This window comes from Ochotona princeps, chromosome 11 (genome assembly GCF_030435755.1).
Source record: "Ochotona princeps isolate mOchPri1 chromosome 11, mOchPri1.hap1, whole genome shotgun sequence".
NCBI classification, from domain to species: domain Eukaryota; kingdom Metazoa; phylum Chordata; class Mammalia; order Lagomorpha; family Ochotonidae; genus Ochotona; species Ochotona princeps.
In genome coordinates, this window is record NC_080842.1 from 45,024,784 (window position 1) to 45,049,738 (window position 24,955).

Here is a 24,955-nt window from a genome sequence, read left to right on the forward strand (position 1 = left end):
GAATGATACTTCCTGAGAGGTTAAGTGGATAGATATTTGAAAAAGCTCCAAAAAAAAAAAAACCCAAAAACACAAGTTGTATATTAGAAATGTTGATTCTGTTCATTGAAGTGTGTTGTGATTTTGCCACTTATTTGTCAATATTTTTTAAAATTTTGCAACAAGGTATAATGGCAATAGAGACAGACAGAAGGAAGAAAGTAAAATAGAGTTTTGCAAGAAAGTGAAATGAACAACAACAACAAAAAATACAGAAAAATAATGAGTTGAAGAGAGAACTGCTCAACAGATTGAGTATTGAGGTTGTTGATCCATTCCTGATTCCAATTAACCTTAATTTGTTTAGAGGCTCAGCAACAAGAAATGAATCTAACTGGCCAATTAGCAGACCAGCAACATGAGTTCAGCTCACTAAAGGCTGTTTATCAGGTGGACATGATGAGCGAAAATTCTGCTAATTCTGTGACAAGTGTCAGGGCAGAGCTCTGTGTTGTAGAGCTCTTTAACATGGGAGTTGAAAGAGCATGCTGGGGGATACTGAATGCAGAGACTGCAGGAAGAATAACCTGCCTGTCATTTAGGGATTTTATTAGCCAGTACAGCTGCAGCTATTTATAAGTGAATATTAATAGGAATATTGCCTGAGCTCATTCTCATGAGCTCATGATTAATTCCTTGACACATTCAGTTCTTAACAAGGACTCTGTGTTCAATAAATGCTAATAGAGACGCTTATTTCATTTTAAGCTTTACCGAATATTTCCTCAGTGAATATCCATTGTACTTGCTTAAAGTTTGTGCATTTACTATGGCAGAAATGCAATACTGTTCATTTACACATGGGATTTTTAAATGCAGGTCTGCTAACTATTGAAGAGATTTATTTTCTTGCTGTGTGGCAGTCTTCTGATTTCCTGTTTGAAGATGAAATCATTTGGTTAATACCAGCATAAGTTAAAATAAGATTTATATCTTTAAAGGCATTTTTTCATTATGAAGATTGAATTTTTCATATCTAAAAGCTTTACCCCCAAAATATAAATTATGTTTTCAACATATTGCTGATTTGGTAGAACATTGTCCCAAACGTTGATCTAAGTTCTTGTTAGGATTGGAGGGCGCTCACTTTAGCAGCACTTATACTAAAATTGGAACGATACAGGGAAGATTAGCATGGCCCCTGCGCAAGGATCAGAGGGACCTGGTGAAATTTTAAAATGAGAATGAGAAAGTAGAGTCTATCTCTACTTCAAATAATTATTTTATTTCTAGCCTTAGGCAACTTTTCTATTTTCAGGGTACTTTTAATTTCATCATGATGACTGTAATGTGTACCTGCTTCGCAAAAGCGTTGTGCAGATTAATTATTTAATGTTTACCAAGTGCTTTGAAGAGTTCACTCCTTGGAAGAGGATCTGCCAGGCCACTGGAATCTCACACCATGAGGCTGGTGTGCAGCAAGGGAGCTTGCTACTTCGCAAGTCAGTGTGGAAAAATGAAGATGAAACAGTCATTTCCTAATGAGTCATTGTTTCCCTTGCCCTTAGTTTTTGAGAAAATGTTTTTGACAGCTAAGTATCACAGGAATATATTAAAAAATTATCACTAGAAAGCATCTCCAGGGCCAAAGCAAGACCAATTTCATTTTCTACCATCCTTATAAGAACTATACAATAAATTTCCATCTTAAATAGTGACAATGGCAATGTCTTACCACAAGGAAAGGTTTATATTGAATCTACTTTCAAAGATAGAAACTAGACAAACAATAAAGTAATTGACTTGGGTGTAGCTTCAAATTAAGTTACATTTTTCAAGAAATTAGAAATAAGAATTGCCTAACCTAATTATAAAGTAAAGGTTAAAATATATTGATCAGTTTATTATCTGATGATCATCTATTTTTCAGACATTGAAATATGCACAGAATTCACACTCTGTTAAAAACAGTTCTCTGTTCAATTGGAATGGCACTGTAGAGGGCTTTATAACAGTTAGTAATTCTAACACTGGGCTAAAGAGAGTGCTGTGTTACAATAGACTAAAGCTTCTGAGACCAAAACCTGTTTATCCATTCTTATGCTGTTAAAGCCTAGACTGCTATGATCAGTCATATATATATGACTTTATATATGTGTACATACACATATATACATACATATTATATACATATATGTATATAAATATACTATATGATTATATACACATATGTATATACACATTTATTGTGTATATACATATACGTGTATATATAATATATATTATATGTTATACATGTATATATAAAAGTCATATATGACTTCTTAGATATAGTCATATATATGACTTTTCCATATATATATACACATACACACACTCACACGGAAAATAGTGTCACAGTGGTACATTATGTACATGGAGAAACCACAACTTTGAAGTTGAGATGACTAGAAGCAGCACTATTGCTAGTTAACAACTTAACAAATACTCTGTTACATATACTTTTTCCTTCCAAAAATTCAATTATATTTTAACACCTAAAAACAACAAAATATGACAAAACAAGATTATATTTGTCACATAGATAATGATATTTTCATATTGGGGGATGCAAAGGGGCTTTGTTAAACCATTATTTATATAAAGTTCAATTCATTTTGTTCATTTTTTAATAGAAAGGTTCTGTACCTTATTCCAGAAAATAAAATTCAATGTAAAGAGAGCTTGTAATGTTGGGAGGGTTGGGTAATGCATTAAAGATATATTTAGCTCCCAGTTGAGGACAGAATCAATCTCAGATATTAGGACAACCATGATTTTCCATCTGATTATTCCTTCTTTCTGTTGAACCTTTCTATGTGTCTACCAAAGCAATTGTTCTGTATGTGTGTTTGGATTTTCTTCTTGCTCTGTAGCAACATAGTAGAATGGGAAGTTTTAACTTTCTCAGAAGTTTTTCTTTCCATTTCTTTTTCTTTGACAGGGTTAGAACGTAAGGCAAATGAGGACCCAACTTGATGTCTTCTTGGCAAGCACCTAGAGCCTTAATGGGTGCCAGTTCATGTCCTGGTCATCCCACGTCCCTTCCAGCTACAGAGGAAAGTGGAGAGTGGCCCAAAGCTTTGGGAAGAAGCTCCTTTTAATCATTGTAATCCTTTGAGTCAGTGTAAATCTGACTTTCCAATAAAAACAAAATAATTCAAAGAAAAAAGAAAAAGTAAGGAAAATGCCAACAAGGTGAATAAGGTGGGAGGAAAAGAGTTAAGGGCACCGTGAAAGGCTGCGGGGCTGCCATATTGCTTCTTACTGAATTAGGTGCTTAGTATTTCAACAAAAATGGCTGCTGCTCACATGTATGAAATTATAGTCATTCCACTAACTACGTTATATTGCTTTAATACTGATAGCACCTTGAAACTATGTACTATGTTATCACAAAAATATTTCCTTAAGAGAAAAAATGTAAGAGCTACAATTTTATCTTAAGTCTTTCTGATTTTTAACTTTTTGATAGACAGCTAAGATACACTTTGATTGGGTTTAATTAAAGCAAATTAATTTAAAAAAATGTTACCAATTCTGAAAATGAAGATATATGACAAGGAACACGAATGCTAACTACCCATTGGCTGATCTTAATTAGCACATTTCTATGTGTCATTAAAAGAAAATAAAAATAATGTTGGACATTTGAAAATTGATGAGCTGTTGTCTGAATTTTTCCTTAGTTATCATTTCTAATGATCCTTTAAGGTACTTTGAAATATAAATATAAACCTACCAAGCTGTAACAAATGTATAGTTGTAACAATACTTGGTCTTTGATTAAATTGGGCCCCTGGAGTCCAGTTTTTAGCATCTTTTGGCTATACATTGCTCTCTTTCTCTGTGATTGCATGGTTTTTGAATGCTATTATACCGTTAAATGTTCCCCCGTTTTATGTTGGGTTTATATTCCAAGTTCCACAGGTTTAGCTTCTTCATCTGAAGATAAGTAGTTTAATGTCTGTCTTAGAGGAGCTAAATTCCTACTAATGTGTCTGAGAGGTTTTTGTTTCTATTTCTTGTCTTTAGGTACATTTTCCCACCTAAAAAAGGTTTTGAGAATGAGAGGCCGAGAGAAAAAGGGAGGTAATTCTCATCTTCTCGTTCAGTCCCCAAGCCCCACAATATCTTGGACTGGGCCCGGGCTGTGAACTAGAAACAAATTCAGGTCTCCCATCATGGTGGCAGGAATCAGATTACCTATGCAATCACCGTTGCTTGGAAGCTGGTGTTGGAGCAAGACCCTGGAATCAAACGGAGGGATTCCAAAATGGGACGTGAGTGTCTTAAGTAGTAGGCTAAACTCCTGCTTTCTCTCTCTCTCTCTCTCTCTCTCTCTCTCTCTCTCTCTCTCTATATATATATATATATATATATATATACACACATACATATATAATTTTTTTCTATATGGCTGTTCTTTTTCTAAATAGGAGAGAGCTTATTGTGCTTGAGCTTTTTAAGTCAGTACTTGATTTTGAAAAACCAGTTCTTCATGTATGTACACACATTTATACACACACATAAACTATAGTATTTACAAAGTTAAATGTGAGCTGAGTATTTGCGTAGTTACCAATGAAAGACCTTAATAAAATAATAAAGTTGATCCTTTTCTAAGAAGAAGGGGATTTACTGTGCATGATTTTGTGAAATAGTATTTGAGCTTCGATGAAAAGCAACTCTTCTTGGATGTTGACTTTGCAAGCTGTCATACTGTAATTACATACCTGGTCTTGCTAGTCCCCAACCAGCATCATGTAAACCGAAGACTTTTAGGTTTACATAATTGCATAGGACCCACTGGGGGAGGGTTTGGGGAGGGATGGGGAGAATCCCAGTACCTATGAAACTATGTCACATAATACAATGTAATTAATGAATTTTAAAAAAATAGTAAAAAAAAATTTTAAAAAATTAAAAAATTGAAAAAAAATAATTGCATAGGACCAGTTGTGATTTCATTTACCTGGAGATCCTTGACTCATACAGGTTACTTCTAAAAATATAGATTAAGTAGATTCTGTTCAAATATTCCTAGTCATTGTGTGGCAAATGTAGGGTTTGTGTCAGGATCCAGAGAAGCAAATAAACAAAAGACATCGTCTCTACTCAAAATATATTATAAATTCAATTAAGGTTGAATAATAATTACAAAAAGTATAATATGCCCAGTAGCATGTACCATATGATAGTTAAGAAAAACTTGGGGAAATTCACAACCCTAATATGCTGAAGGAACTTTTGCCTCCTGGATAGCATGGCCATCGAACCTGGTTTTGCTGGGACAGTTGGTTTATACATTTTGTCTCAACTCTGTCGTTTATAGCACGATTTGACTCAACAGTGTTCCTCTTAAACAGCAACTGTAAGATCATCTTACTCACAGAAAGGTATAGAAGGGGAGCTTTTTTAAAAGGCGAATTGTGGGCCATGTCTTAAATTAAGTAACAGCATGAATCACCAAGCTGGCATTCTGAAATGTGTCTTCTTTTATCATTTTCTTAAATTTACAGCCATGAATGGCTTCAGTCCTGCTGTCTGCTATGATTCTGGAGATTCCTATGAGAAAATAAGGCATATTTTACAAGAAGGGAACAGACTGTTCCATTGAAATATCTGCTTTTCTATTCCAGAGGATGACAGTACAAGTTAAGTATCACTGTGCCAGCATGTGTAGAAGGGAAGTGTGTGGTGTCATTAGCTCCTGTGTTGTTACAGCTCCTAAAGCAATTATTTGTCATGGATTAATTTTAACTTGAGTAAATTAAGTAAAACGTCACGTATTCCATTCACTCAAAATAATTGCCTGCTAAATGAAACTTGGCTCATACTTTTCAAAGATAATGTAAAAACATCTTTAGTGGACATATTTGAATTCTTATCAACACAGATGGAAAGGGGAAGCATTTAAGGGGATGCTAATATAACATTTCAGCTCATTTTGCAAGAAAGCCATGTTCAGCTTTTTAAAGCAAAATAAAGATGCAGCCCATGTCAACCAGTGTCAAATCTTGTGACAGAACAAGCTTTGACATGGTTCAATAAATGAAAATATTTTCTTGAAATTTTATTTTAAGGGGGTATAGGAGAGAGAGAGACAGAGATGGAAAGAGAGAGAGAGAGACAGAGAGAGACAGAGAGAATCTTTTATCTGCTGTTTCACTTTGCAAATGGTTGTAATGGCTGTGCCAATCTGAAGGTAGGACCCTGGAATTGCAACCAGGTCTCCCATGCTAGGGCAAGAGTCTAAGTTCTTGTGTCGTCTCCTGCTGCTTTCCCAGACATGTTAACATGGAGTTGAATGGGAAATAGAGCAGTCAAGTCTCAAACCATGTGTCCAGTATGGGATGCTGGCGTTGTAAGGAGTAACTGAAGCTGTAGTGCAAAAACACGGGCACCAAATCAGAAGTTTTATAATAAAAAAACTAGATGTATCTTCTTTGCAGGGAAAGAAATACATTATAATCTGAGTAAAGCTACACATTACTGAAACTCCAGATTATATGATTTAACAGAGAAAAGCCACATTTTCTCCTAAATCAATGGTGTCTATAATGTGAGCCCTTTGAAAACAGCTGCCTTGTCATATTTAATTTTGGAATTTTCATATGTAATACAGGACTTGGTGTATATAGTTACCTATATACTGTTTTTCAATTACCTTGAGAGGGTTACATATTTTAATGATAAAAGTGTGTGTAAAAGTGGTGATTAAGTTCTAAAAATAAGTTTTGAGGCACTTTTTCTGAATATATTTGAATATATGAGCTATACTTTTCAGTCTCCTATTTGCTGGTGGTAGGCACATGATCACCCAGGCATGTTCAGAACAAGATAGGAAACATTTTAAGCAGAGAATGAAGTTTTGTGAAATGTTCCTAATGAAGTTTTAAATGTTTCTATCCATAGGTAAACCAAGCCTTAACGTGCTTCAGTGATGTGTGTGAAAATGAGATTTCTAGATGCTCACAAATTCTACCTGCCTATCAATGTTCACATAAAACAGCCTGGATGCCAAGTATTCACATTATTAAAATATACAGCTTGTCTTAGTATCATCGAATTAGCTGAGGATGGACATTTCTGTTTTATTTTCAGTTTTTACATTGAGAGGCTGTGTGAATGTAAGCAAAGCACTTACCTTCTTTAAACTTGCTTGTGCTTACAAATGACAGTGAGATTGAGGACTGTGCCGGCATTCTATGTATTTTGCACAAATTATGTGAGTTTAGAAATTTTAGGAATCTGAATACTGAGTGACTGGCTTGAAGATAAATATCATGTATTGTATTTTCAGTAACAGTTCCTATTCTAAGCTCTTAAAATTATTAGGCTTTATTTTTCATAATAATGGTTTCTTGGTTTTAAAGATTTGCTAATTATACTCCTGGGTCACACCCACAAAAAAATGAAATCCGAGCTTTTGAAACAAAATATGCAACTAGAAACTATTATTCTTAGTCTTTAAAAGCTATTGTAACATTTTCTCTGATATGGAGCAGCTATTATAGAATACAAAAAAAATGTAAAGGAATGAAATTGTCAGCTTTTAGTCCATGTTCGTACTCCAGTGGAACTGTGGCTTTTCCTAATTTAACTTGTTGAGAACTGTGATTAGTGATATGAATATTATGAAAACGTGAATTAAAATTATGTCTTTGAAAACTAATGAAGGGAAAGGAAAGGAAAGTTATATTGAGGAGGAAGGAGTGGGGAAAGCGTGTCTTCTTGAAATGGTTAATATAAAGAAACCTATTTTTCTTTATATTTGTCAAACATAAAGAAAAGGACCTAAGAAATGGTTTAAAAATCAGCTAGGTACAAATAAGACTTGGATGAAAAATTTGGAGTCCAAAGTATTACAGTGATTTACTTTTCTAGTCTATGAGATAAACTAAATGATAATAGATTCATGAGAAAGTCTTTTTTCTGGGGCAAACCTACAAGATAATTATATTATTTGGCAGTGTATCATGAAGAAGTACAGCAAAAAATTTCCAAATATCCACATCACTCTGAGATCACAACACATTATGTAAGCTACTCTTAGCTGTTTTGGGGGTAACAGATTTCTCTTAGGAATTTGAACAGACCTATTAATGAGTTTGTTAATTGTGTTTTGCTAGAGTTACATGAAATCTCGGTGAGCAAACAACCATCGCTGGACCAGCCGGTGGTTCTTCACTGGACACAGAACCTACTAACACTGCTATCTTGGACTTCTTTTCTTCCAGAACTGTGAGAAATAAAAGTATGTCCTTTTCTGTTTAAAGCCATTTCATCTGTGTTATTATGTTACAGCATTTTTTTGTTTACATTTTTTTATTATAGCATCATTTGATGATACAGATCCATAGGCCTTGGGATTTCCCTTACTCCCACTCCAAGTCCCTTCTCTCCCACTGAGTTCCTCTCTATTATTTCTTCATACACAGTCATATGTCCATCATTGCGGGCATGGACAACGGCAGAGAGTCCAACATCCTATTGTTAAGATATAGTTAACAGTTTCCTTGGGAGTTTATCTTTGTTCTGGAAGTAGAGATGCATACTGCATTGAATCTTCACATCTCAATATGATAATCTCCATTACACAGTTACTATTGCTTTAAATGAAAAGCCACAGTACAAAATCAACAACAGGAAGAAAAATAGAAATTACGATGCCATGAAGTTAAATAACATGATACTGGATATGATAGTCTCCATTACACAGTTACTGTACATCCCCTTAAATGAAAAGCACGGTACAAAATTAACAACAGGAAGAAAAAAATAGAAATTTACAATGCCATGAAATTCTCAAGAGGTTTTGATAGTTCAAAAGTCCTGAATTGCTGTCAATCCCACCAGTCCAATCATAATGAATGCTGCAGCATTTTGAAAAGATTAATGTACCGGGACTTGCTTTTCTCATAACGGAGGATTGCAACATGTGATAGTAGGAGCTATTCCCTAGAATAACACTTGAACCTATGTCTGGACATGATCAACATCACATCCACTCACAAAACACATCATTCAGGGTGTATTACACGGTCCCAGCCCAATTCAGTGAGAAAAAAAATCCATATATTCTTCCCACTTTCTCCATTGGGAAACCTCAATCATGACAGTTGGACCGATTTTGTCATATTGTTATGGGTGAGGTCACAAAGCCCAGGTTGATTATTGAATCTACTACTATCTCCACTGGAAAATATAACTCAGGTATCTACTTAAAATGTTAGGGTTCTTGAACAACTACTTTAAAAAGTGTCTTATCTTTGAATTGTTTTACATCTTTATCAAATTATCTTAAATATTGCATTAAATAGACTTTTGAAACGCATGTCTCCCTCAGGCCCCCCACAGCTTATGGACTGAGCTGAATGTCCCTTTCATAAAGATTTCATGGGAAGATTGTTCCACAGAAAGAGATATGTAGTGGAAAACATTACTATTGAATGTACTTAAAAATTTCTCAAGAAAGAAATGATAGTCTAAGAAGTGAATTTTGTCTGCCCTCCTCACATTTTAGAAAACATGAAAAAAGTAGCGTACTAATTGGCATAATAGTATTAACTGAAAGAACGTGATTTGCTTTGGGTATTACCAGCTTCAAACCTGAGCATGATTCAGTTCCTTAGGTTAAGGGATTTCCACCTTCCCCAACCCATCCTGCTTGCATTGTTTTCCCATATATTGTAAGAAGAGTTTAGTCCCTCAACAACAGTCACAAATCCAACATTCTGCTATGTAAGTGTATCCTAACAATACAGGTATAGAGAACGTTATTGAGTCCAACATTGAAGACGTATTGAACAGTTTCTGTGGTAGTCCATCTTTTATTTAGAAGTAGAGATGCATACTGCAATGTATCTCCACCTCATGATATACTCGCCTCTGTTATAAAGATCCTTTACATACATATGTTTATCCATATATCTATTGATTTTGTATTTTGCAGGAAGGTTGCCTTGTATTAGAGAGAGTGTATGATATTTGTTATTTTTGGATTGGCCTTATTTCATTGAGCACAATGGTCTCTAGTAGGGATCATTTTGTTGAAAGGATTTCATTCTTTTTAATCAGTGAGTCGTATTCCTTGGAGTAGATGAACTTCAATTTATTTATCCACTCCTCTTTTGACATGCATCTGGGTTGTTTCCATGTTTTCACTATTGTAGATTGTGCTGTTGTAAACAGAGGATTACAGATTACTTTCTTATGTGCAGATTTCATTTCCATTGGCTATATTCCCAGAAGTGGCATAGCTGGGTCACATAGCAGATCAACTTTCAGTTCTCTTAGTATTCTCCATACTGCCTTCCATGGTCGTTGTGCTAGCCCACACTCCCACCAACAGTGAATTATGATACCATTCTCCCCACATCTAGGCCAGCAGGTGTTGTTGCTAGAGTTCTGAATGTAAGCCAGTCTCACTGGAGTTAGGTAGAACCTCAACATGGTTTTTATTTGTATTTCCCTGACAGATAGGGAACTTAAGCATTTTTATATGTCTGTTAGCCATTTGAATTAGTTCGTCTGAAAAACAACTGTTCATTTCTTTTGCCTGTTTCTTCATACAGTTGTTTGTTTAGCTGTCATTGAATTTCTGAAGCTCTTTGTAAATCCTGGATATTAGTCCGCTATCAGCTGTGCAGTGTGTGAAGATGTTCTCCCTTCTGTTGCTTACTTCCTCACTTTATTGATCATCTCCTTTGCTGTACAGAAGCTGCTTAATTTGATGTAGTCCCATTTGTTCACTTTAGCTTTGACTGCCTGGTCTTTGGGTGACTTTTCTAAGAAGTCTTTACCAATGCCTGTATCTCGAGGTGCTTTGTTGTCCTCTAAGAATTTGATGGTTTCGGAAGAGGTTCCTGGTTCCTGGCTTCGGATCGGCGCAGCACCGGCCCGTTGTGGCTCACTTGGGGAGTGAAAACATCGGATGGAAGATCTTCCTCTCTGTCTCTCCTCCTCTCTGTATATCCGGCTTTCCAATAATAATAATAATAATAATAATAATAATAATAATAATAAAAAGAATTTGATGGTTTCTGAGTGCAGATTTAGGTTTTTGATCCATTTCAGCTGATATTTTGCATAAAGTTAAAAATGGGGAGACTTGTTTCTTACCTCTGCAAGTTGCTATTCAATTGTCCCAACAGTGTTTGTTGACCAAAATTTTTTTCTTTGGCTTGTTTTCTGTTTTCTGGTCAAAGATTAGTTGGTTGTACATGTGTGGGCTGCCTTCTGGGGTTTCTATTTTCTGTTTCATTGACCTTCTGTTTCAATACCGGACCCATTATGTTTTGAAGGGAAAGAAATGTGAAAGCCCTATATGGAGCCTGGAGGAAGCATAGAAAGCTCAGTAAAACAAATAAACTGAAAAATATTAAATTTGGGAAGTCTGCTCTAGCTGTTTCTGTTGATACAGGGCATAGCTAGTTAAAAGTTCAACATTGCCAGAAGATAACTAGTGCCTGGAAGGCACCGGCTATCCAGCTAACGCGGAATAAAATTTGTAAACTAGTTTTAAAATTCTTATTTGTAGTTGTGTCTGCACATCTACATTGTAAATTGAAAACTGAATATATTAGGATGCAAAGGTCACAATAAGGCTGATATGCTGAACTGGAAAGGCAGATTTTGGACAACATTACAATCTCAAAAATTTCAAGGTAGCAATTGTAAGCTCTTCCTCTAGCATTGTTCTTGTCATTTTCCAGGAAACTGTCTTTTACTAACTGGATGGGTGGTGGAGTATGATGATTTAAACTAGTTTAGTTTCCAGGAACTACTTTCTTTTGTAAAGTGTATAACTATGAACATTTCTTTTATAAATAACATTCCACATTGAAATTAAACGTTTATCTAAAGACATTGCATTACTAGACAGTGAATAAGCAGACAGAAAAATCTTAAAACATCAGGAGCCACAGGAAAGCAGTCAATGGATATTCAACGTTTTCTTTCCACAAAGCACAATGCAACACTTTTATGGGTATTTAAGGAAATGAGTTATTTGTTGCCAAGAGATTTATCATGTAATTGGCTAAGAAATGTTTTCAATACAATTAAGTAACAGTACACAAAGTTCAGAAAAAAGTTATATAGAGTAGCAGAGGAAAAAGCTGATATTTGAAAGATTCTGAACAGGAAATGACTCAAAAAGTTATTTAGATTATTTATTAAGATTAGACTTAGCAGATTTTATGAGCTTTATGTTATCTTCATAATGTTCCATTGTTGCAGTCTTAACCCCTGGTACCTCAGAATGTGATTATATTTGAACAGAGATCATTTAAAGAGATATTTGCATTAAAATACTTAATCTGAATTGAACACAATTAAATATGACTGGCATACTTTCTATTTTTTTAAAGGAAAAAATTTATTTATTTTACTTAAAACTTAGAATTGCAGAGAGTGGTAGAGATAGAACGAGATCTTCTGTACATTTGTTCACACTCCAAATAGCTACAAGCACCAGAACTGGGCCACTGCAAAACCAGGAGCTAGGACTTCTGCTAGGTCCCTCTTGTGGATATAGTGAGCCCAGGGCCTTTGGCCGACTCTGTTGCCTTCCCAGGCCATTATCAGGGAGCCAAATGGGAAGTGGAGCAGCAGGCAGAGGATCAACTTGCTATGCTACCACACCAGCCCCACTGATGTCCTCTTGAGGAGACATTGAAAATAGACACACAGAGAAAAAAGCATGAGAAGACATCAGAATAGGGATAGCTATGTACAAGCCAAGGAAAAGACCTTGAGAAAAATTAAGCCTACCATCACCTGGACCTTAGATTGCCAGCCCCCAGAACAATAGAAGTCTCTTGCCCGCTTACAGTGGGAGCTCAGTACAAATGTGTGAAATTAAATTGAATTGAATGGCATTTTCCTGTGCTGAAATTATTTGTTCCCACTTGAGTTTTCAACCGTAGAGCAACTCTGAACTTTGTGTGTCTCAGCATGTGTGTAAGGACTGAAATTTCTCTCCTTTTCTTTTTTTTCTTCTTTCAATTGTTATTATTTCCAGTGATACAGTTTTGTAGGTATAGGGATTCCTTCCTCCCCCTCCTCTTCCTTCCTCTCCATTTTCCCCTCCCACCATTTTCTCCCATGTTACTGTAGTAGTATAGTCCTTTAGAAACAGTGACAAATTTCACATACTGCTCTTTAAGTGTACCAGGGCATTGTAGGTTGGGATACTTACCTGTTGCTAAATCATGCCATTTTAGACCATTTGCTAATTTAGTTTTAACACCAGGGATAAATGTGTTCAGATTACGTACTGGCATATTACTCTGTTCTATTTATTTCAAATATAGTATTTGAGTGTCTTCAGTGCCATACAGCTCCTTGTGGTTGATATACTCTTGCTTTTCTGAGTATTTGAATACCAGGCTTAATCCTTGTATAATTTCTCTAGGAGGAAGTTGCACAATGCTATGAATATTTCTTTTCATTTGTAAAAGATGTATTTATTTTTATTGGAAAGATAAACAGAGAGAAGGCAGTATGGGAAAAGCTTCTATCTGTTGATTCACTCCCCAAGTGGCAGTAATGGCTGGAGCTGAGCCAATCAGAAGCCAGGAGCTTGGAGTTTCTTCCAGGTCTTCCACAGGGGTACAGGATCCCAGGGCTTGGGCCATCCTCGACTGCTTTCCCAGGCCACAGATTAGGAGCTAGATGGGAAGTGGAGCAGCTGGTACATAAACTAGTGCCCATATGGGATCCCTGGCACATGCAGACGAGGATTTAGCCACTAGGCTATCCTGCTGGGCCAGCTAGAGATGTTTGTAATGATTCTGATGAAGGGAATCCTTCATAAGTTGAAACTCTATATCGGTGCCTAATGAATGATGCCCTCAAAAATCAATAGTTAGGGGGAATAATTTAGGTCAAAGAGTGAAAACAATGACCCACACACAATTTTCTATACAAGCTAAAGCAATGTCCTTAAATATATTTTTACTGTAAAGTTAGAAATGTATTTCAAACAGTTTTAGAAATTATGCTATACAGAAAAATGTGTACTAGGTGGCAGTCTAAGTACCTTTTTCATTTATGTTTATTTCTGTTTTTTGGATCCCAAAGGTGAGTAGAGGGAAAAAGACATAGAATATTCATTATTTTGCCAACCAAACTACATCATATAGAACTGTGACTGCATCTATATGAAGAAATATATTTTGGGACATTCTGATGAAAATTAAAATTGTGCTTGTTAGATCCTTAGTATCATAGCTTTTAAATGATTCATCATTTTTATTCTTAGCATCTTATTTTAAACATAACAATAAAACACTGAAATTGAAAGCAAGTACTGTTTTATATCTTTCAGAGATACAGGATAATCAAATTGCATTACATCGCAGGTGGGACTGTTGGTGTTTCTGTTATCCATTTGGCTTTATGCTATCTTTATAAACGGAAGATTAAAATTATTCTCATAATTTATTTTGATTCTCTTCTTCCAGATAGGGGAAGTATTTTTAAAAATTTTATTTCTTTATATAGCTTCTGCCTTCTCTAGGTTCTGTTACTTTTCTCCTTAATTAACCAATTTTAAAGTACAGTTCCATAGGTTCAGAAATTTCCCTTCTCTTTTCCCCAATCCCACCCCTGCCAATTTCCTTCCCCTTATTGATATCCCCTGTATTATTACAATAGTATAGCTCTTTGATAGCAGTCACAAGTCCATCATTCTGCTATTCACGCGTATCCTGACATTGTAGGTATAGATAGTGGCAGAAAGTCCAGCTTCCTATTATCAAGATGTATTTAACAGTTTCATTGAGAGCCCATCATTTATTTGGGCATGGAGATCCATACTGCAATGTATCTTCTCTTATCAATATTGCAGTCTCTCTTATAAAGTTCCTCTAAATGAATATATGCACATGCATGTTCACTTACATATCTATTGATCTTGAATTTTGCATGAGGTTACTTTATATCAGATGATATTTGTGCTTTTGGGAATTGTTTATTGCACTGAGCATAATGGTCTGTAGTTGTGACCATTTTGTTATAAATGGTAGAATTTTATTCTTTTTAGTGGCTGAGTAGTATTCCATAGAGTAGACAGCTTCTTTTCATGAATGATGTAAAGGTCTAAAATATATCTAAATTCAATCATGAATGATATGCAGGATTAACATGTCACTAAATAATAAGTCATTGTCATACTTTTACGTCTTATTTTACATTTACTAAATTTTGTTGGTGTCGTGTGTCTATTATTTTAACAGGAATGGTTGAAATTATTTTCTCATATATAACCCATTCTGATTATTTAAATCTAGCTTGCGTTAGTTGTTCGGAAAGCTAGAAGACCCTGTGTTTCCTCTTGCATCTGAACTTCAAGCTGCTGCAGAGTTGGGAGTAGTGGAAACCAGGGTTCCCAGGCTGCTGAAGAAGTCGAAGGGAGTAATATCTCCTTAAGTTTGAAATGGAGATAATAAAATAATAAATAGCACATGTGTGAACTTACTATATGCAAAGTACTGCAAATAACTTCATTAAATAGATGTTTTATTTAGCATTTAATTTGTAAAGATATTTTATTTGCGTATTTGAGAGGCAGAGAGAGACACAGAGGGATAGAAACAGAGTTCCCATCTGCTGACTCACTCCTCCAGTGGACACAAGTTTCATTACAGGACCAGGATGAAAGCCAGGAGCCAGGAACATAATGTAGTTTTCTCATTTGGTGGCAGGAATACAACCGTTTGTGTTTTATCTCTTCCATTCACAGTCTGCCTTAGCAGGAAGCTGGAGTCAGGAGCTAGAGCCAAGAGTTGAACCTGGGTATTCCAATGGGTGATGCAGGCATCTTCACAAAGAGATTAAATGCCCACTTCCAACGTGTATTCATTTAAGGTAAGCAATACTATTGTAATTCGTAAGTCAATAAACTCAAGCTCAGTATTTTTTTTAAGTAACTGTCTCGTGTTACAAAGGTGGTAAATTGTAGGGATAATATTTTTATCATTTTTTAAATATTTATTTCAATTTGGAAGGTTGATTTACAGAGAGAAGGACACAGAGAGAGAAAGGAGAGATAGTAGAAAGAGAGATAGATAAAGAGACTCTTCCATCCACTGGTTCACTCCACAAATGGCCTCGTTCTTTGTTGTGCATTCTTTCTTCTTAACTTAATGCCTTTTTAGATGCTTGGTTATGATACTATGATACTGGTTGATTTTCTAAGTACTTACGACTAATAGGTTTCAATAGTTTTCTAATTTCATGGTTTTACATTTAATTCAGTCTTTATTATTATATCAATTATTTCATCTATTTTCATTTTTGCAAAAACATATCATGTAGAGTATTTTAATTGCAACTTTGTTCCTAAGTGTAATGATCTTTATATTGACATCTTTATGAACTCTCACACTAAGAATTCTATTTGCTTCTCTTAATTTGGATTTCCTGTTTCTCAGATTCTGTAATTTCACATTTTTATTTTCTTTTTGCGTTTATTGAGTCAGTTACCTAGGAACCTCACTAACACCAATGGAGATGCCTTTGTTAACTTATCCTCATCCTTAATTCTTTGGTTTTTCACAGGATTCTAAGTGGGAAAGCATATCTCCCTTTGAATTTGTAAGTTGTTTTCCATTTTCTCGCTCCATTATTGTTACTGTATTGTTACGAATGTTTTCCCATCCTACTCTACTTCTGAAATTTTATGGGATCTTTTCTTTATTCATTTTTCTAAATGAGTTCCATGGTGTGGATTGCTGTGACAGGACTGTACTGCAGACAACCAGACTACCTTTCAGAGGGTCAATAGATTCCCTGACATTGCGTTTTACGATGTTGCTCCAAATGTTGTGTAACCAACAACCTGGGTAGTTGTAGTCATAATCCTACACTCAGGGTCTGGCATGGTAGCCTAGTGGCTAAAGTCCTCACCTTGCAAACACTGGATTCCCATATGGGTGCTTGTTTGTGTCTTGGCTGCTCCACTTCCCTTCCAGCTCCCTACTTGATGTTCTAGTTTGTTTTGTTCTTATTTCTTCTTTTTTCTTGTATCTTATTGTTCTGCTTTTTGGGATGTTCTTCAACTTATGTTCTGTTTATCCTATTGAGATTTACATTTTTAATTTCCAAGACACATTTTTAAAAATTTTTAAATGTTCTTTTCAAATTAAATCTTATTTCTCTGAAAATATATATTTAAGGATCGTATATAGATATGTGTTATTTTCTTCTGTGATCTGTTTTCTGTCTCTTGTTTTTGTCTATCTTGACTTTTATCTTTGATAATGAAAAATGTACCTCAAATATATGTTTATATCAAATGATTATATCATTTAAAAGAAGGATGTAAAAATCTGGCTGATTTCTTGGCATATGGAAAAGACATCCTAAAGGGTGACTTAGCAAAGCTGGTTATTATGGAATCCTATATATCGTTATTTGTCGTATTTTTCCCTTAGCTGTCTATCCCCTCTGACAAGCCTTTTTATATAGCTTGGAAGATATGATTAAAGCTTTCCATTCTGGGATCCTAGTAAGATTAGTACCTGGTTTTTAAAAATCAGAATTTGGGTTTTACTATAGAATTCTGGCCTTCATCTCTGATTGGACATAATCTGATTCATCTTTCCCATTGCAAAGCAGGAGTCATTTGCCTGGTTGCTATGTAAGTTGGAGGGAAAAGCGTGGGCAGGAGGTACCAAGTTTTTAACTCTGCAGAGGAAGAGAGGCAATTGAGAACCTAAACAGGCTTTTCAAGGGTTTTCCTGATTTTAATATCATCTTTGTCTTAGCTTCCGTAAGGATCCATTACTGCCAAGTCGTGAGTCATTTGTTGTTTGGTATACGTTGAGTCACGGTAGTGAGTCTCAGGTTTCTTTGTTATTTCTTTGGGTTGCAGCATTTTGGGCCTATTAAAAACAATTATAAATTCTCTTCTGATTTTGGCACACAGACTATTTTTATCTTTGTTCTTTAGAATGATTTCTATCAAAAAGAAAAACAGATAACATTTCAAGTGAGTTTTACATAAAGAAATAGTGTCTATTGCTTATTTTAAACCTGCCATCCTTAAGCAGAAGTCAAGTAGCTGCAGTTTCTAAAATCTATTTTATTTGGTGATAGTTAAAAGTAAATTGTATTATTATGCCTTAATTTTATTAGTTGGGGATATGTTTTATATTGTTTATTAAAAATACATTAATTATTATAAACATTTGCCTCCACAAACTAGTTTGATGTATTTATCATATCTACCACTCCTTATAAAAATAAATTTCATGTCTATCAAAATTTTCCACTTCTTCATGTCTGTTGTTTTTATATCTTGTTAGAACATTGGGGAAAAACAGTGTTGCATGTCTAATTTAAATTCTAGCCAGGCTATATCTGCATTTATTGATCATTTCCTCGGTTATTAACTGATCATGTTTTCTTCCTTTGTTGTTGCTTAACTTTTTTTTAAAGAGTGGAACAGATATACATACTTTCTCTTCTTTAAAAGGTTTCACACAGACCCAGCAAGATTGCTCAATGGCTAAATCCTGTTTGCACACACTGGGATCACAAATTGGTGTAGGTCCTGTTCCAGCTGCTCCACTTCCCTTCCATCTCCTTGCTTGTTGCCTGGAAAAGCAGTAGAGGATGGTTCAAAGATTTGGGACCCTGCAACCATTTGAGAGACCTAGAAGAAACTCCTGGACCTGGTTTCAGTTCAGTTTAGCTCTGCCCATTACAGGTGTTTGGGAAGTGAACCAGCAGATGGAAGATCTATTTCTCTGTATCTCCTTCTCTCAGTAAACCTGCCTTTTCAATACAAATAAATAAATTGAAGAACATCACACATTCAGAATCTTATTTTACTTAGAACATTTTATGTGGTGAGTTCTTCAATGAACTTCATTAAATGATAATTTTGTACCAATCATTTCCTGACATTTTTCATATCCAAATGGGACCAGAAACTTGCTAAGTTATTCTGAAAAACTAGATTTTGTGTGAAATGTGGATTCCCTATAGATATGTAAATATGCTCTCACACTGAAAGGTGATGAAACCTGCAGACTTTGTAACTTTGGGGTTGGGATGGAATGAAATAGATTTAGTGTAAAGTTAGCAAATTGTTCCACAGAAGCCACATGGATACGCACAGCAATTTGAAGGAATGATGTTATCATGGAAGTAGAGATTGTAAAACAACTTGACAGAAGGGATTTTGGACTAAAGACACAGCAGTTTGTGCTTCTATTCATAGGCATTCGTGTTTATAAAGGTTTGCTTCAGGATTGCAATATTACAAACAGCAGTTGGGTTTCTTGATTGCAAGCAGTTCACAAGTATAAAAGAAGGACTGTTGCTGGTTTGAAACATATAGGAAAATGCTTCAAAAGATGAAAAATAAAATCCTTTGCATCAATATTTATTTTGTAAAAGTCACATTTTAATATTGAGACATCTGAGTCAGAAGGAAATTACAGCATTTATGAATCATGTGTATGTCGTTCTTTTTCACAGCCCAAATAATGGCTTTCTAAGTAAGCGCTTTTCAAATGCATCAGCAATATATGTGAAATTGGAATTAAAATAGGAGAACTTAACATAATTACATACTTCAGCTAGTTCACTGAGCTGAAATTGTTGGCACCATCTTGCCAGATTCTCCCAACTGAAGCTGCCATGTTTTGTATTATGAGCAGTTCAGCAGCTTTGTGCATCTGTCCCTCCCCTCCAATTTAATTAGACTGTCTGCTGCAGACAAATCAGACTGTGGGTTTTTTCCCACCCAACTGCTATAAATGCCAAGTCAAAATATGAATAAGAGGAAAACAAGATGTTCTGCAAACACATGCCATTCTATTAAACAAAACATGATAGGTGGATTTGTTCTCATTCTCCATCAGAGATGAGAGATGGGAAGACTGGAGAGTGAGGTTGTAAAAGGGTCAGATTGATGCTGTTGTCTTTGTCAGCTCCAGTAGAGCAGGGACTTGATTCTTCCCCCAGTTTAATCTTGCTTTGACATTGCAGGCAACATCGATTTATGATTACATATTCACTTATCATAAAGGAAGTCAGAACTGCTACAGAAACACAAGAGACATGCAAGGAAGATACTTTATAGAAATTTATAGTCTTACATGCTTTGCATTTCTGGGGATGATTTGAACAATTATGTCATAATTGATCACTCTAATTTCTTACTTTATAGTCATTTTTAACAATCTATAATATGGTTGAAAAATAGTTTGCTCTTACAGAATGAGAATGTTCCCTAATGGTGGCCACCAGTTACATTCCAAAGAGGCTACCAGCTGAATTATATGAACTACATGGAATGTCTGTCTCTTGAGTGCTCCTTGAGTTGAACAATGATCCATTTTAAAAAAGGGATGTGCAAAGTGAAAGTGTTACTGCAGGTTTAAAACAAGCATAAAGCAATAAAGCAATGATATGGGGGGAAAAAAACTCCACAAATAAATAGAAGTGGGATCTGTTAATTAGGTCCCTGATTAAGAACAAGGTTCAAGACCTATCTGTGAGTATGGCATAAATGATGTCAAGCCAGCAAAGTCCAAGACTACAGGATAGCCTGAAATGCAGGGGAGTTAGAATTAAAGGAGGATCACATGGAAGGCATGGATACAATTCATCTGTGGTTGCGGGTGAGGGGTGGAGAGGAATTGCATTTCCATGAACTTCAGTAAAATGGGTCCGGCTTAATGATAGCCTGAACATATATTTAGCCACCAAGTTATGCTATTCTTTTCTTGAAATTATTTCTTCTAGTACTTGTAATGCACTCAAGAAAAACATCCAAACTTTTCTCATTATAAGTTTATTTAAATTGAAATTTCAGTTTGCATTCATGGAATACAACTAGGTAACTCCTTTATCCTAAAGTTTATTTCCCCTTAATTTGATTTTTATTATATTTTTAATGTGCTTAGTAAATGAGCTCTCTGCATCTTGTAATGTCTTCTGTTCTTCTCAGTATCTGTTCAACATGATAGTACTCTATGTATAGGCTTTCACAATTCCCAGAGAAACAATTACTGCACTGCAGCTTTTGCCCATCATTCTAGCATAGGCACTATTATTACTAAGAGGCCCCTTTCCATTTACATTAAGAGTCATGGTGCCAGTATAGTTCTGAGTTAATATGAAGATAGCCATCTGAATGGGGTATGGCATCCTGAAGAATGATGTCCAGCTTTAAGGAATTAGACTGTTTGTTCACTTACACATGTAGTGCTTCCTTGCATACAAAATGTTTTCTACATCAGCTTCCCATCCATCTCCTTCCAATTTCCATAATTGTCTGTTGAAGTCGAATCATTTTGGAAAGATGAGCCTTAGACAATTCTCTTTGGGAATTATTATTTTCTGTTTTTTTTATTCTGTGGATTATTATCTACTTATTTCAGGCAACACTCAGATGTACTGTACTACACAGATTTCCAGAGTCCCAGGTCCTGCCAAAATCTTTGGAATCTATTGTCAAATTAAATTCAGGTGTCCACAATACACACATACGTGCATGCACTTGCACACACACACACACCCCTTAGTATGAATACACCCATATATCCACTAAACCTTTCATAAGCAATTGTACAAAAGTAAAAATTTGCAATTTAAGGAAAAATTTATACACCTGCTAGGGAAGACAGTCAGATGTTGCTCAATCATGGGAAAATGTGAAATGCTACCAGTGATCTTACACCAGAAATGAAGATGTTGGTGAAGTTCTATCTCAAAGGATTATTCTGATTTGGAAGAAAGAAGAAAGCAAAGTAATTTAGTCTCAGTTTTGCCACCTTTACATATGACATGCAATTACTCATAATGACATGTACTCAAATATCCTGTTTGTTTTTGGTGCAGAGAATATAGTAATTGTTTAACACATCTTCGTTAAACTGAAGGCATTGATATATATAGATTGCATGGGCAATTGGGAAGCTTAAAACATATTTTTCTGTTTATTGCAGGAATAGAAACAGATATTATTTTCAATTCTTTGTAAATTACCTCTGAATTTGAGATCAATTACAAAGAAAAAAATACAGCTCATCAAAACAGTGGTAACAAATACCAGTCTTCTTAGCAGACAAAAAAATCCAGTAAAAACTGATAATGAATAGCTTCATTTTTTGAGATAAAGCATTCAGTTTTGCCGTGTTCATGGGTTTGGTTACTCAAATCATGTGCTGAAATATTTGAGATAATCATATTACCAAAGCTCTAGCAGTTGTTTCTGCACATGAAAAACAAGGCACATATGTTAGACAATGTGATAAAGTACAAGTTTTTGGCTGATTTTTTACATTTTAAGTATATTCCACATATGCCACAAAATTAATCTGTAGAGCCATAAATGAAATGACATTTCGGCATTTTTGGAGAATTCGGATTGTCTGAGAATTCAGATTGTCTTAGAATCCAAAGTCTTAAGAAGCCACCTCTTTAAAAATTCTTCACTTCTTGATTCATTTGAAAAGCAGAGTTTTACAAAGGCAGACAGAGACAGAACTGGAAAGTGAAATGGGGAAAGGAGTGCCAGGATGGGCGGGGCAGCCGGGATGGGGAGCTGTTATTGATTGATTCTAACCATCAGTTCACTCTGCAGATGACCATCATTCAGGTCTCCCCTATGGGCGGAACAAGAGCAGCTCAAGTACTTGAGCCATAACCCACTGTTTCCAAGGTGCATTCGTCAGGAACTGAATTGGAAGCAGAGTAGCTGGGAATGGATCTAGTCCACTAGTTATGACATGTGGACATCCCTAGCAAGGGCTTAACCCACATCAGAAACCATCTCTTTCCTATGGGAAAGTTCCTATTAAATTGTATACAATAATGAAGCATTCTTTATTTGGCAATTGGTGTTTCTGGGATTTGAATGATAGGATTAAAACCACTGAAAATACAATACTAAATAGAACAAATATTCTAGTTTTGGGATGATTTACAAAAATGTTGAGTATGCTTTATATAGTTAACCCAACATTGCCTCATCTATCCAATACCATTACTCCAGTAATTTTCATCATCTTTTTTTAAATTTTTTTAAAAAGATTTATTTTATTTTTACTACAAAGTCAGATATACTGAGAGGAGGCGAGATAGAGAGGAAGTGGAGCTGCCGGGACCAGAACCAGCGGCCATATGGGATCAAGGCGAGGACCTTAGCCACCAGGCCACGCTGCCGAGCCCCTTCATCATCTTTTTTTAAAAGATTCATTTATTTTTATTTGAAAGGCAAATTTTACAGAGAGAAGGAGAGACAGAGAGAGAAGGTCTTCCATCTGCTGGTTCACTCCCCAAATAGCTACCCATCTGAATCCATGCTCCAGAAGCTTCTTCTGAGTCTCCCATGCATTGTGCTGGGGGCCATGAACTTGGAGCATCCTCCAATGCCTTCCAGGTCATAAACAGGGATATGGATCAGAAGTGTAGTAGTTGGGGCTCAACCTGCACCCACACAGAATGCTGGTGCCTGCAGGTGGAAGATTGGACTAGTATTCTATTAACCAGCCTTGTTCCCATTACATTTATGGAATATACTTGAATTTTTTTCCCTTAATGATTGGTAATGAATCTCTGTGTTGGCATTTTTTCTTCATGTGCAGTAATGACATAGAACTATGAGGGCATTGCAATTCTGATTCCAACATTCTATAACGTACCACAATCTAACTCAAGCACTTTTTCACTGGTAACAAGTTGCGTGAACCTTAGTCTTCCAATTCTTCCTTAACTTCTCTCGGCACATGATTTGTCAGATATACCCATAATGTCCTAAACTGTTAAATATAGACAGTATTTCAGCCTACAAAATAAACATTCATGTGGAAGAGAAAATTAAAACATTAGATTTAGTCTTGTTCCTGCCACTCTAAAAGTTGCATTAATAAACTTTCAGAGCATACATTTTCCCCAGTGTATTTCATCTTTGCTTTGGAACATGGGTTTATCTTTTTTTTTCTTCCAGGATCCATTTTCTTTCTTTAACTTTCAAGAACAGACCTTTTTAGTTTCAAGAAAGTGCCACAGACATGGTCATGATTCTAAGGGTCCCCAAGATAGCAATTCATGTGCTTGGGACATGCTTGTCCAGGGAGAACCAACTGGGGAAATTGATCCTGATGGATGATGAGAAATGTTCTGAGAGCAACCCATTAAGGACCACTTGAACCTTGAATTACCAGAAAACAACTTTAGATGGCCTAGAGAATGAAACAAACAAAGAAAGTAGAACTGAAAAATAGAAAGTTTCAAAGTCTTGCTGACAAGCTTTTGGAACCCTAGATTTGGCCTTAGTTGAACTCTGTTTGTGAACTTGTCAGTTACGTAAGTCCAGTAATATTTGTTGTGCTTTACATATATTTGTGTGACTAATCCTTTAACTTTTAATTGATAAAGAAAATAACAACAAAACAGAGATTTATTTAAGGAATATTATTCTTTTTCTTGTGAGGATTGATAATCTTTTCGTTTAGGCGATCTTCTAATTATTTTCTTTTATCCTAAGCTGAGTTTGCAGAGACATGATCAGTGCACCCTGACAACTAGTTTAACAATGTACAGTGTTATGCATCATGTTCAGTTTTTCTATAGTGAATTTATCTTGAACACTTCAATGTGTTTATTTCATTCGTAAGATTCAGGAGCAGAGTGGCAAGCGTGCTATATTTTTTAGCAATCTCAACTCTGCATTCCTAATTTTTATGAACAGAAAACTCTTAAAGACTTAATTCTTGGTATATTTTGAAAAAAAATGTAAGATCATTTGATTCTGTCTATTTTGTCATAGCAATAACCCTGTGTGTGCAATTCAACATATTGCTAATCTCTGGGCCCCTGTTTGTATAACCAGATCGATTTATTATCCCTGGTGTACTATTACATGGAAAGATGAAGAAAACAGCATTCTTCATGGCAGCCAACG

General features: G+C 35.5%; 1 long non-coding RNA gene and 1 pseudogene across 1 annotated transcript; both read left to right on the plus strand.

Moving 5' to 3' along the window:
- The first annotated feature begins 1,118 nt into the window (after positions 1-1,118).
- Positions 1,119-1,214, plus strand: LOC118760051 (U6 spliceosomal RNA; annotated as a pseudogene).
- A 6,714-nt stretch (positions 1,215-7,928) lies between these two features.
- On the plus strand, positions 7,929-15,854 carry LOC131481478 (uncharacterized). Its single transcript, XR_009246350.1, has 3 exons — positions 7,929-8,062; positions 8,154-8,278; positions 15,773-15,854. It is a non-coding gene; the product is annotated as an uncharacterized LOC131481478 (long non-coding RNA).
- The last annotated feature ends 9,101 nt before the right edge of the window (positions 15,855-24,955 follow it).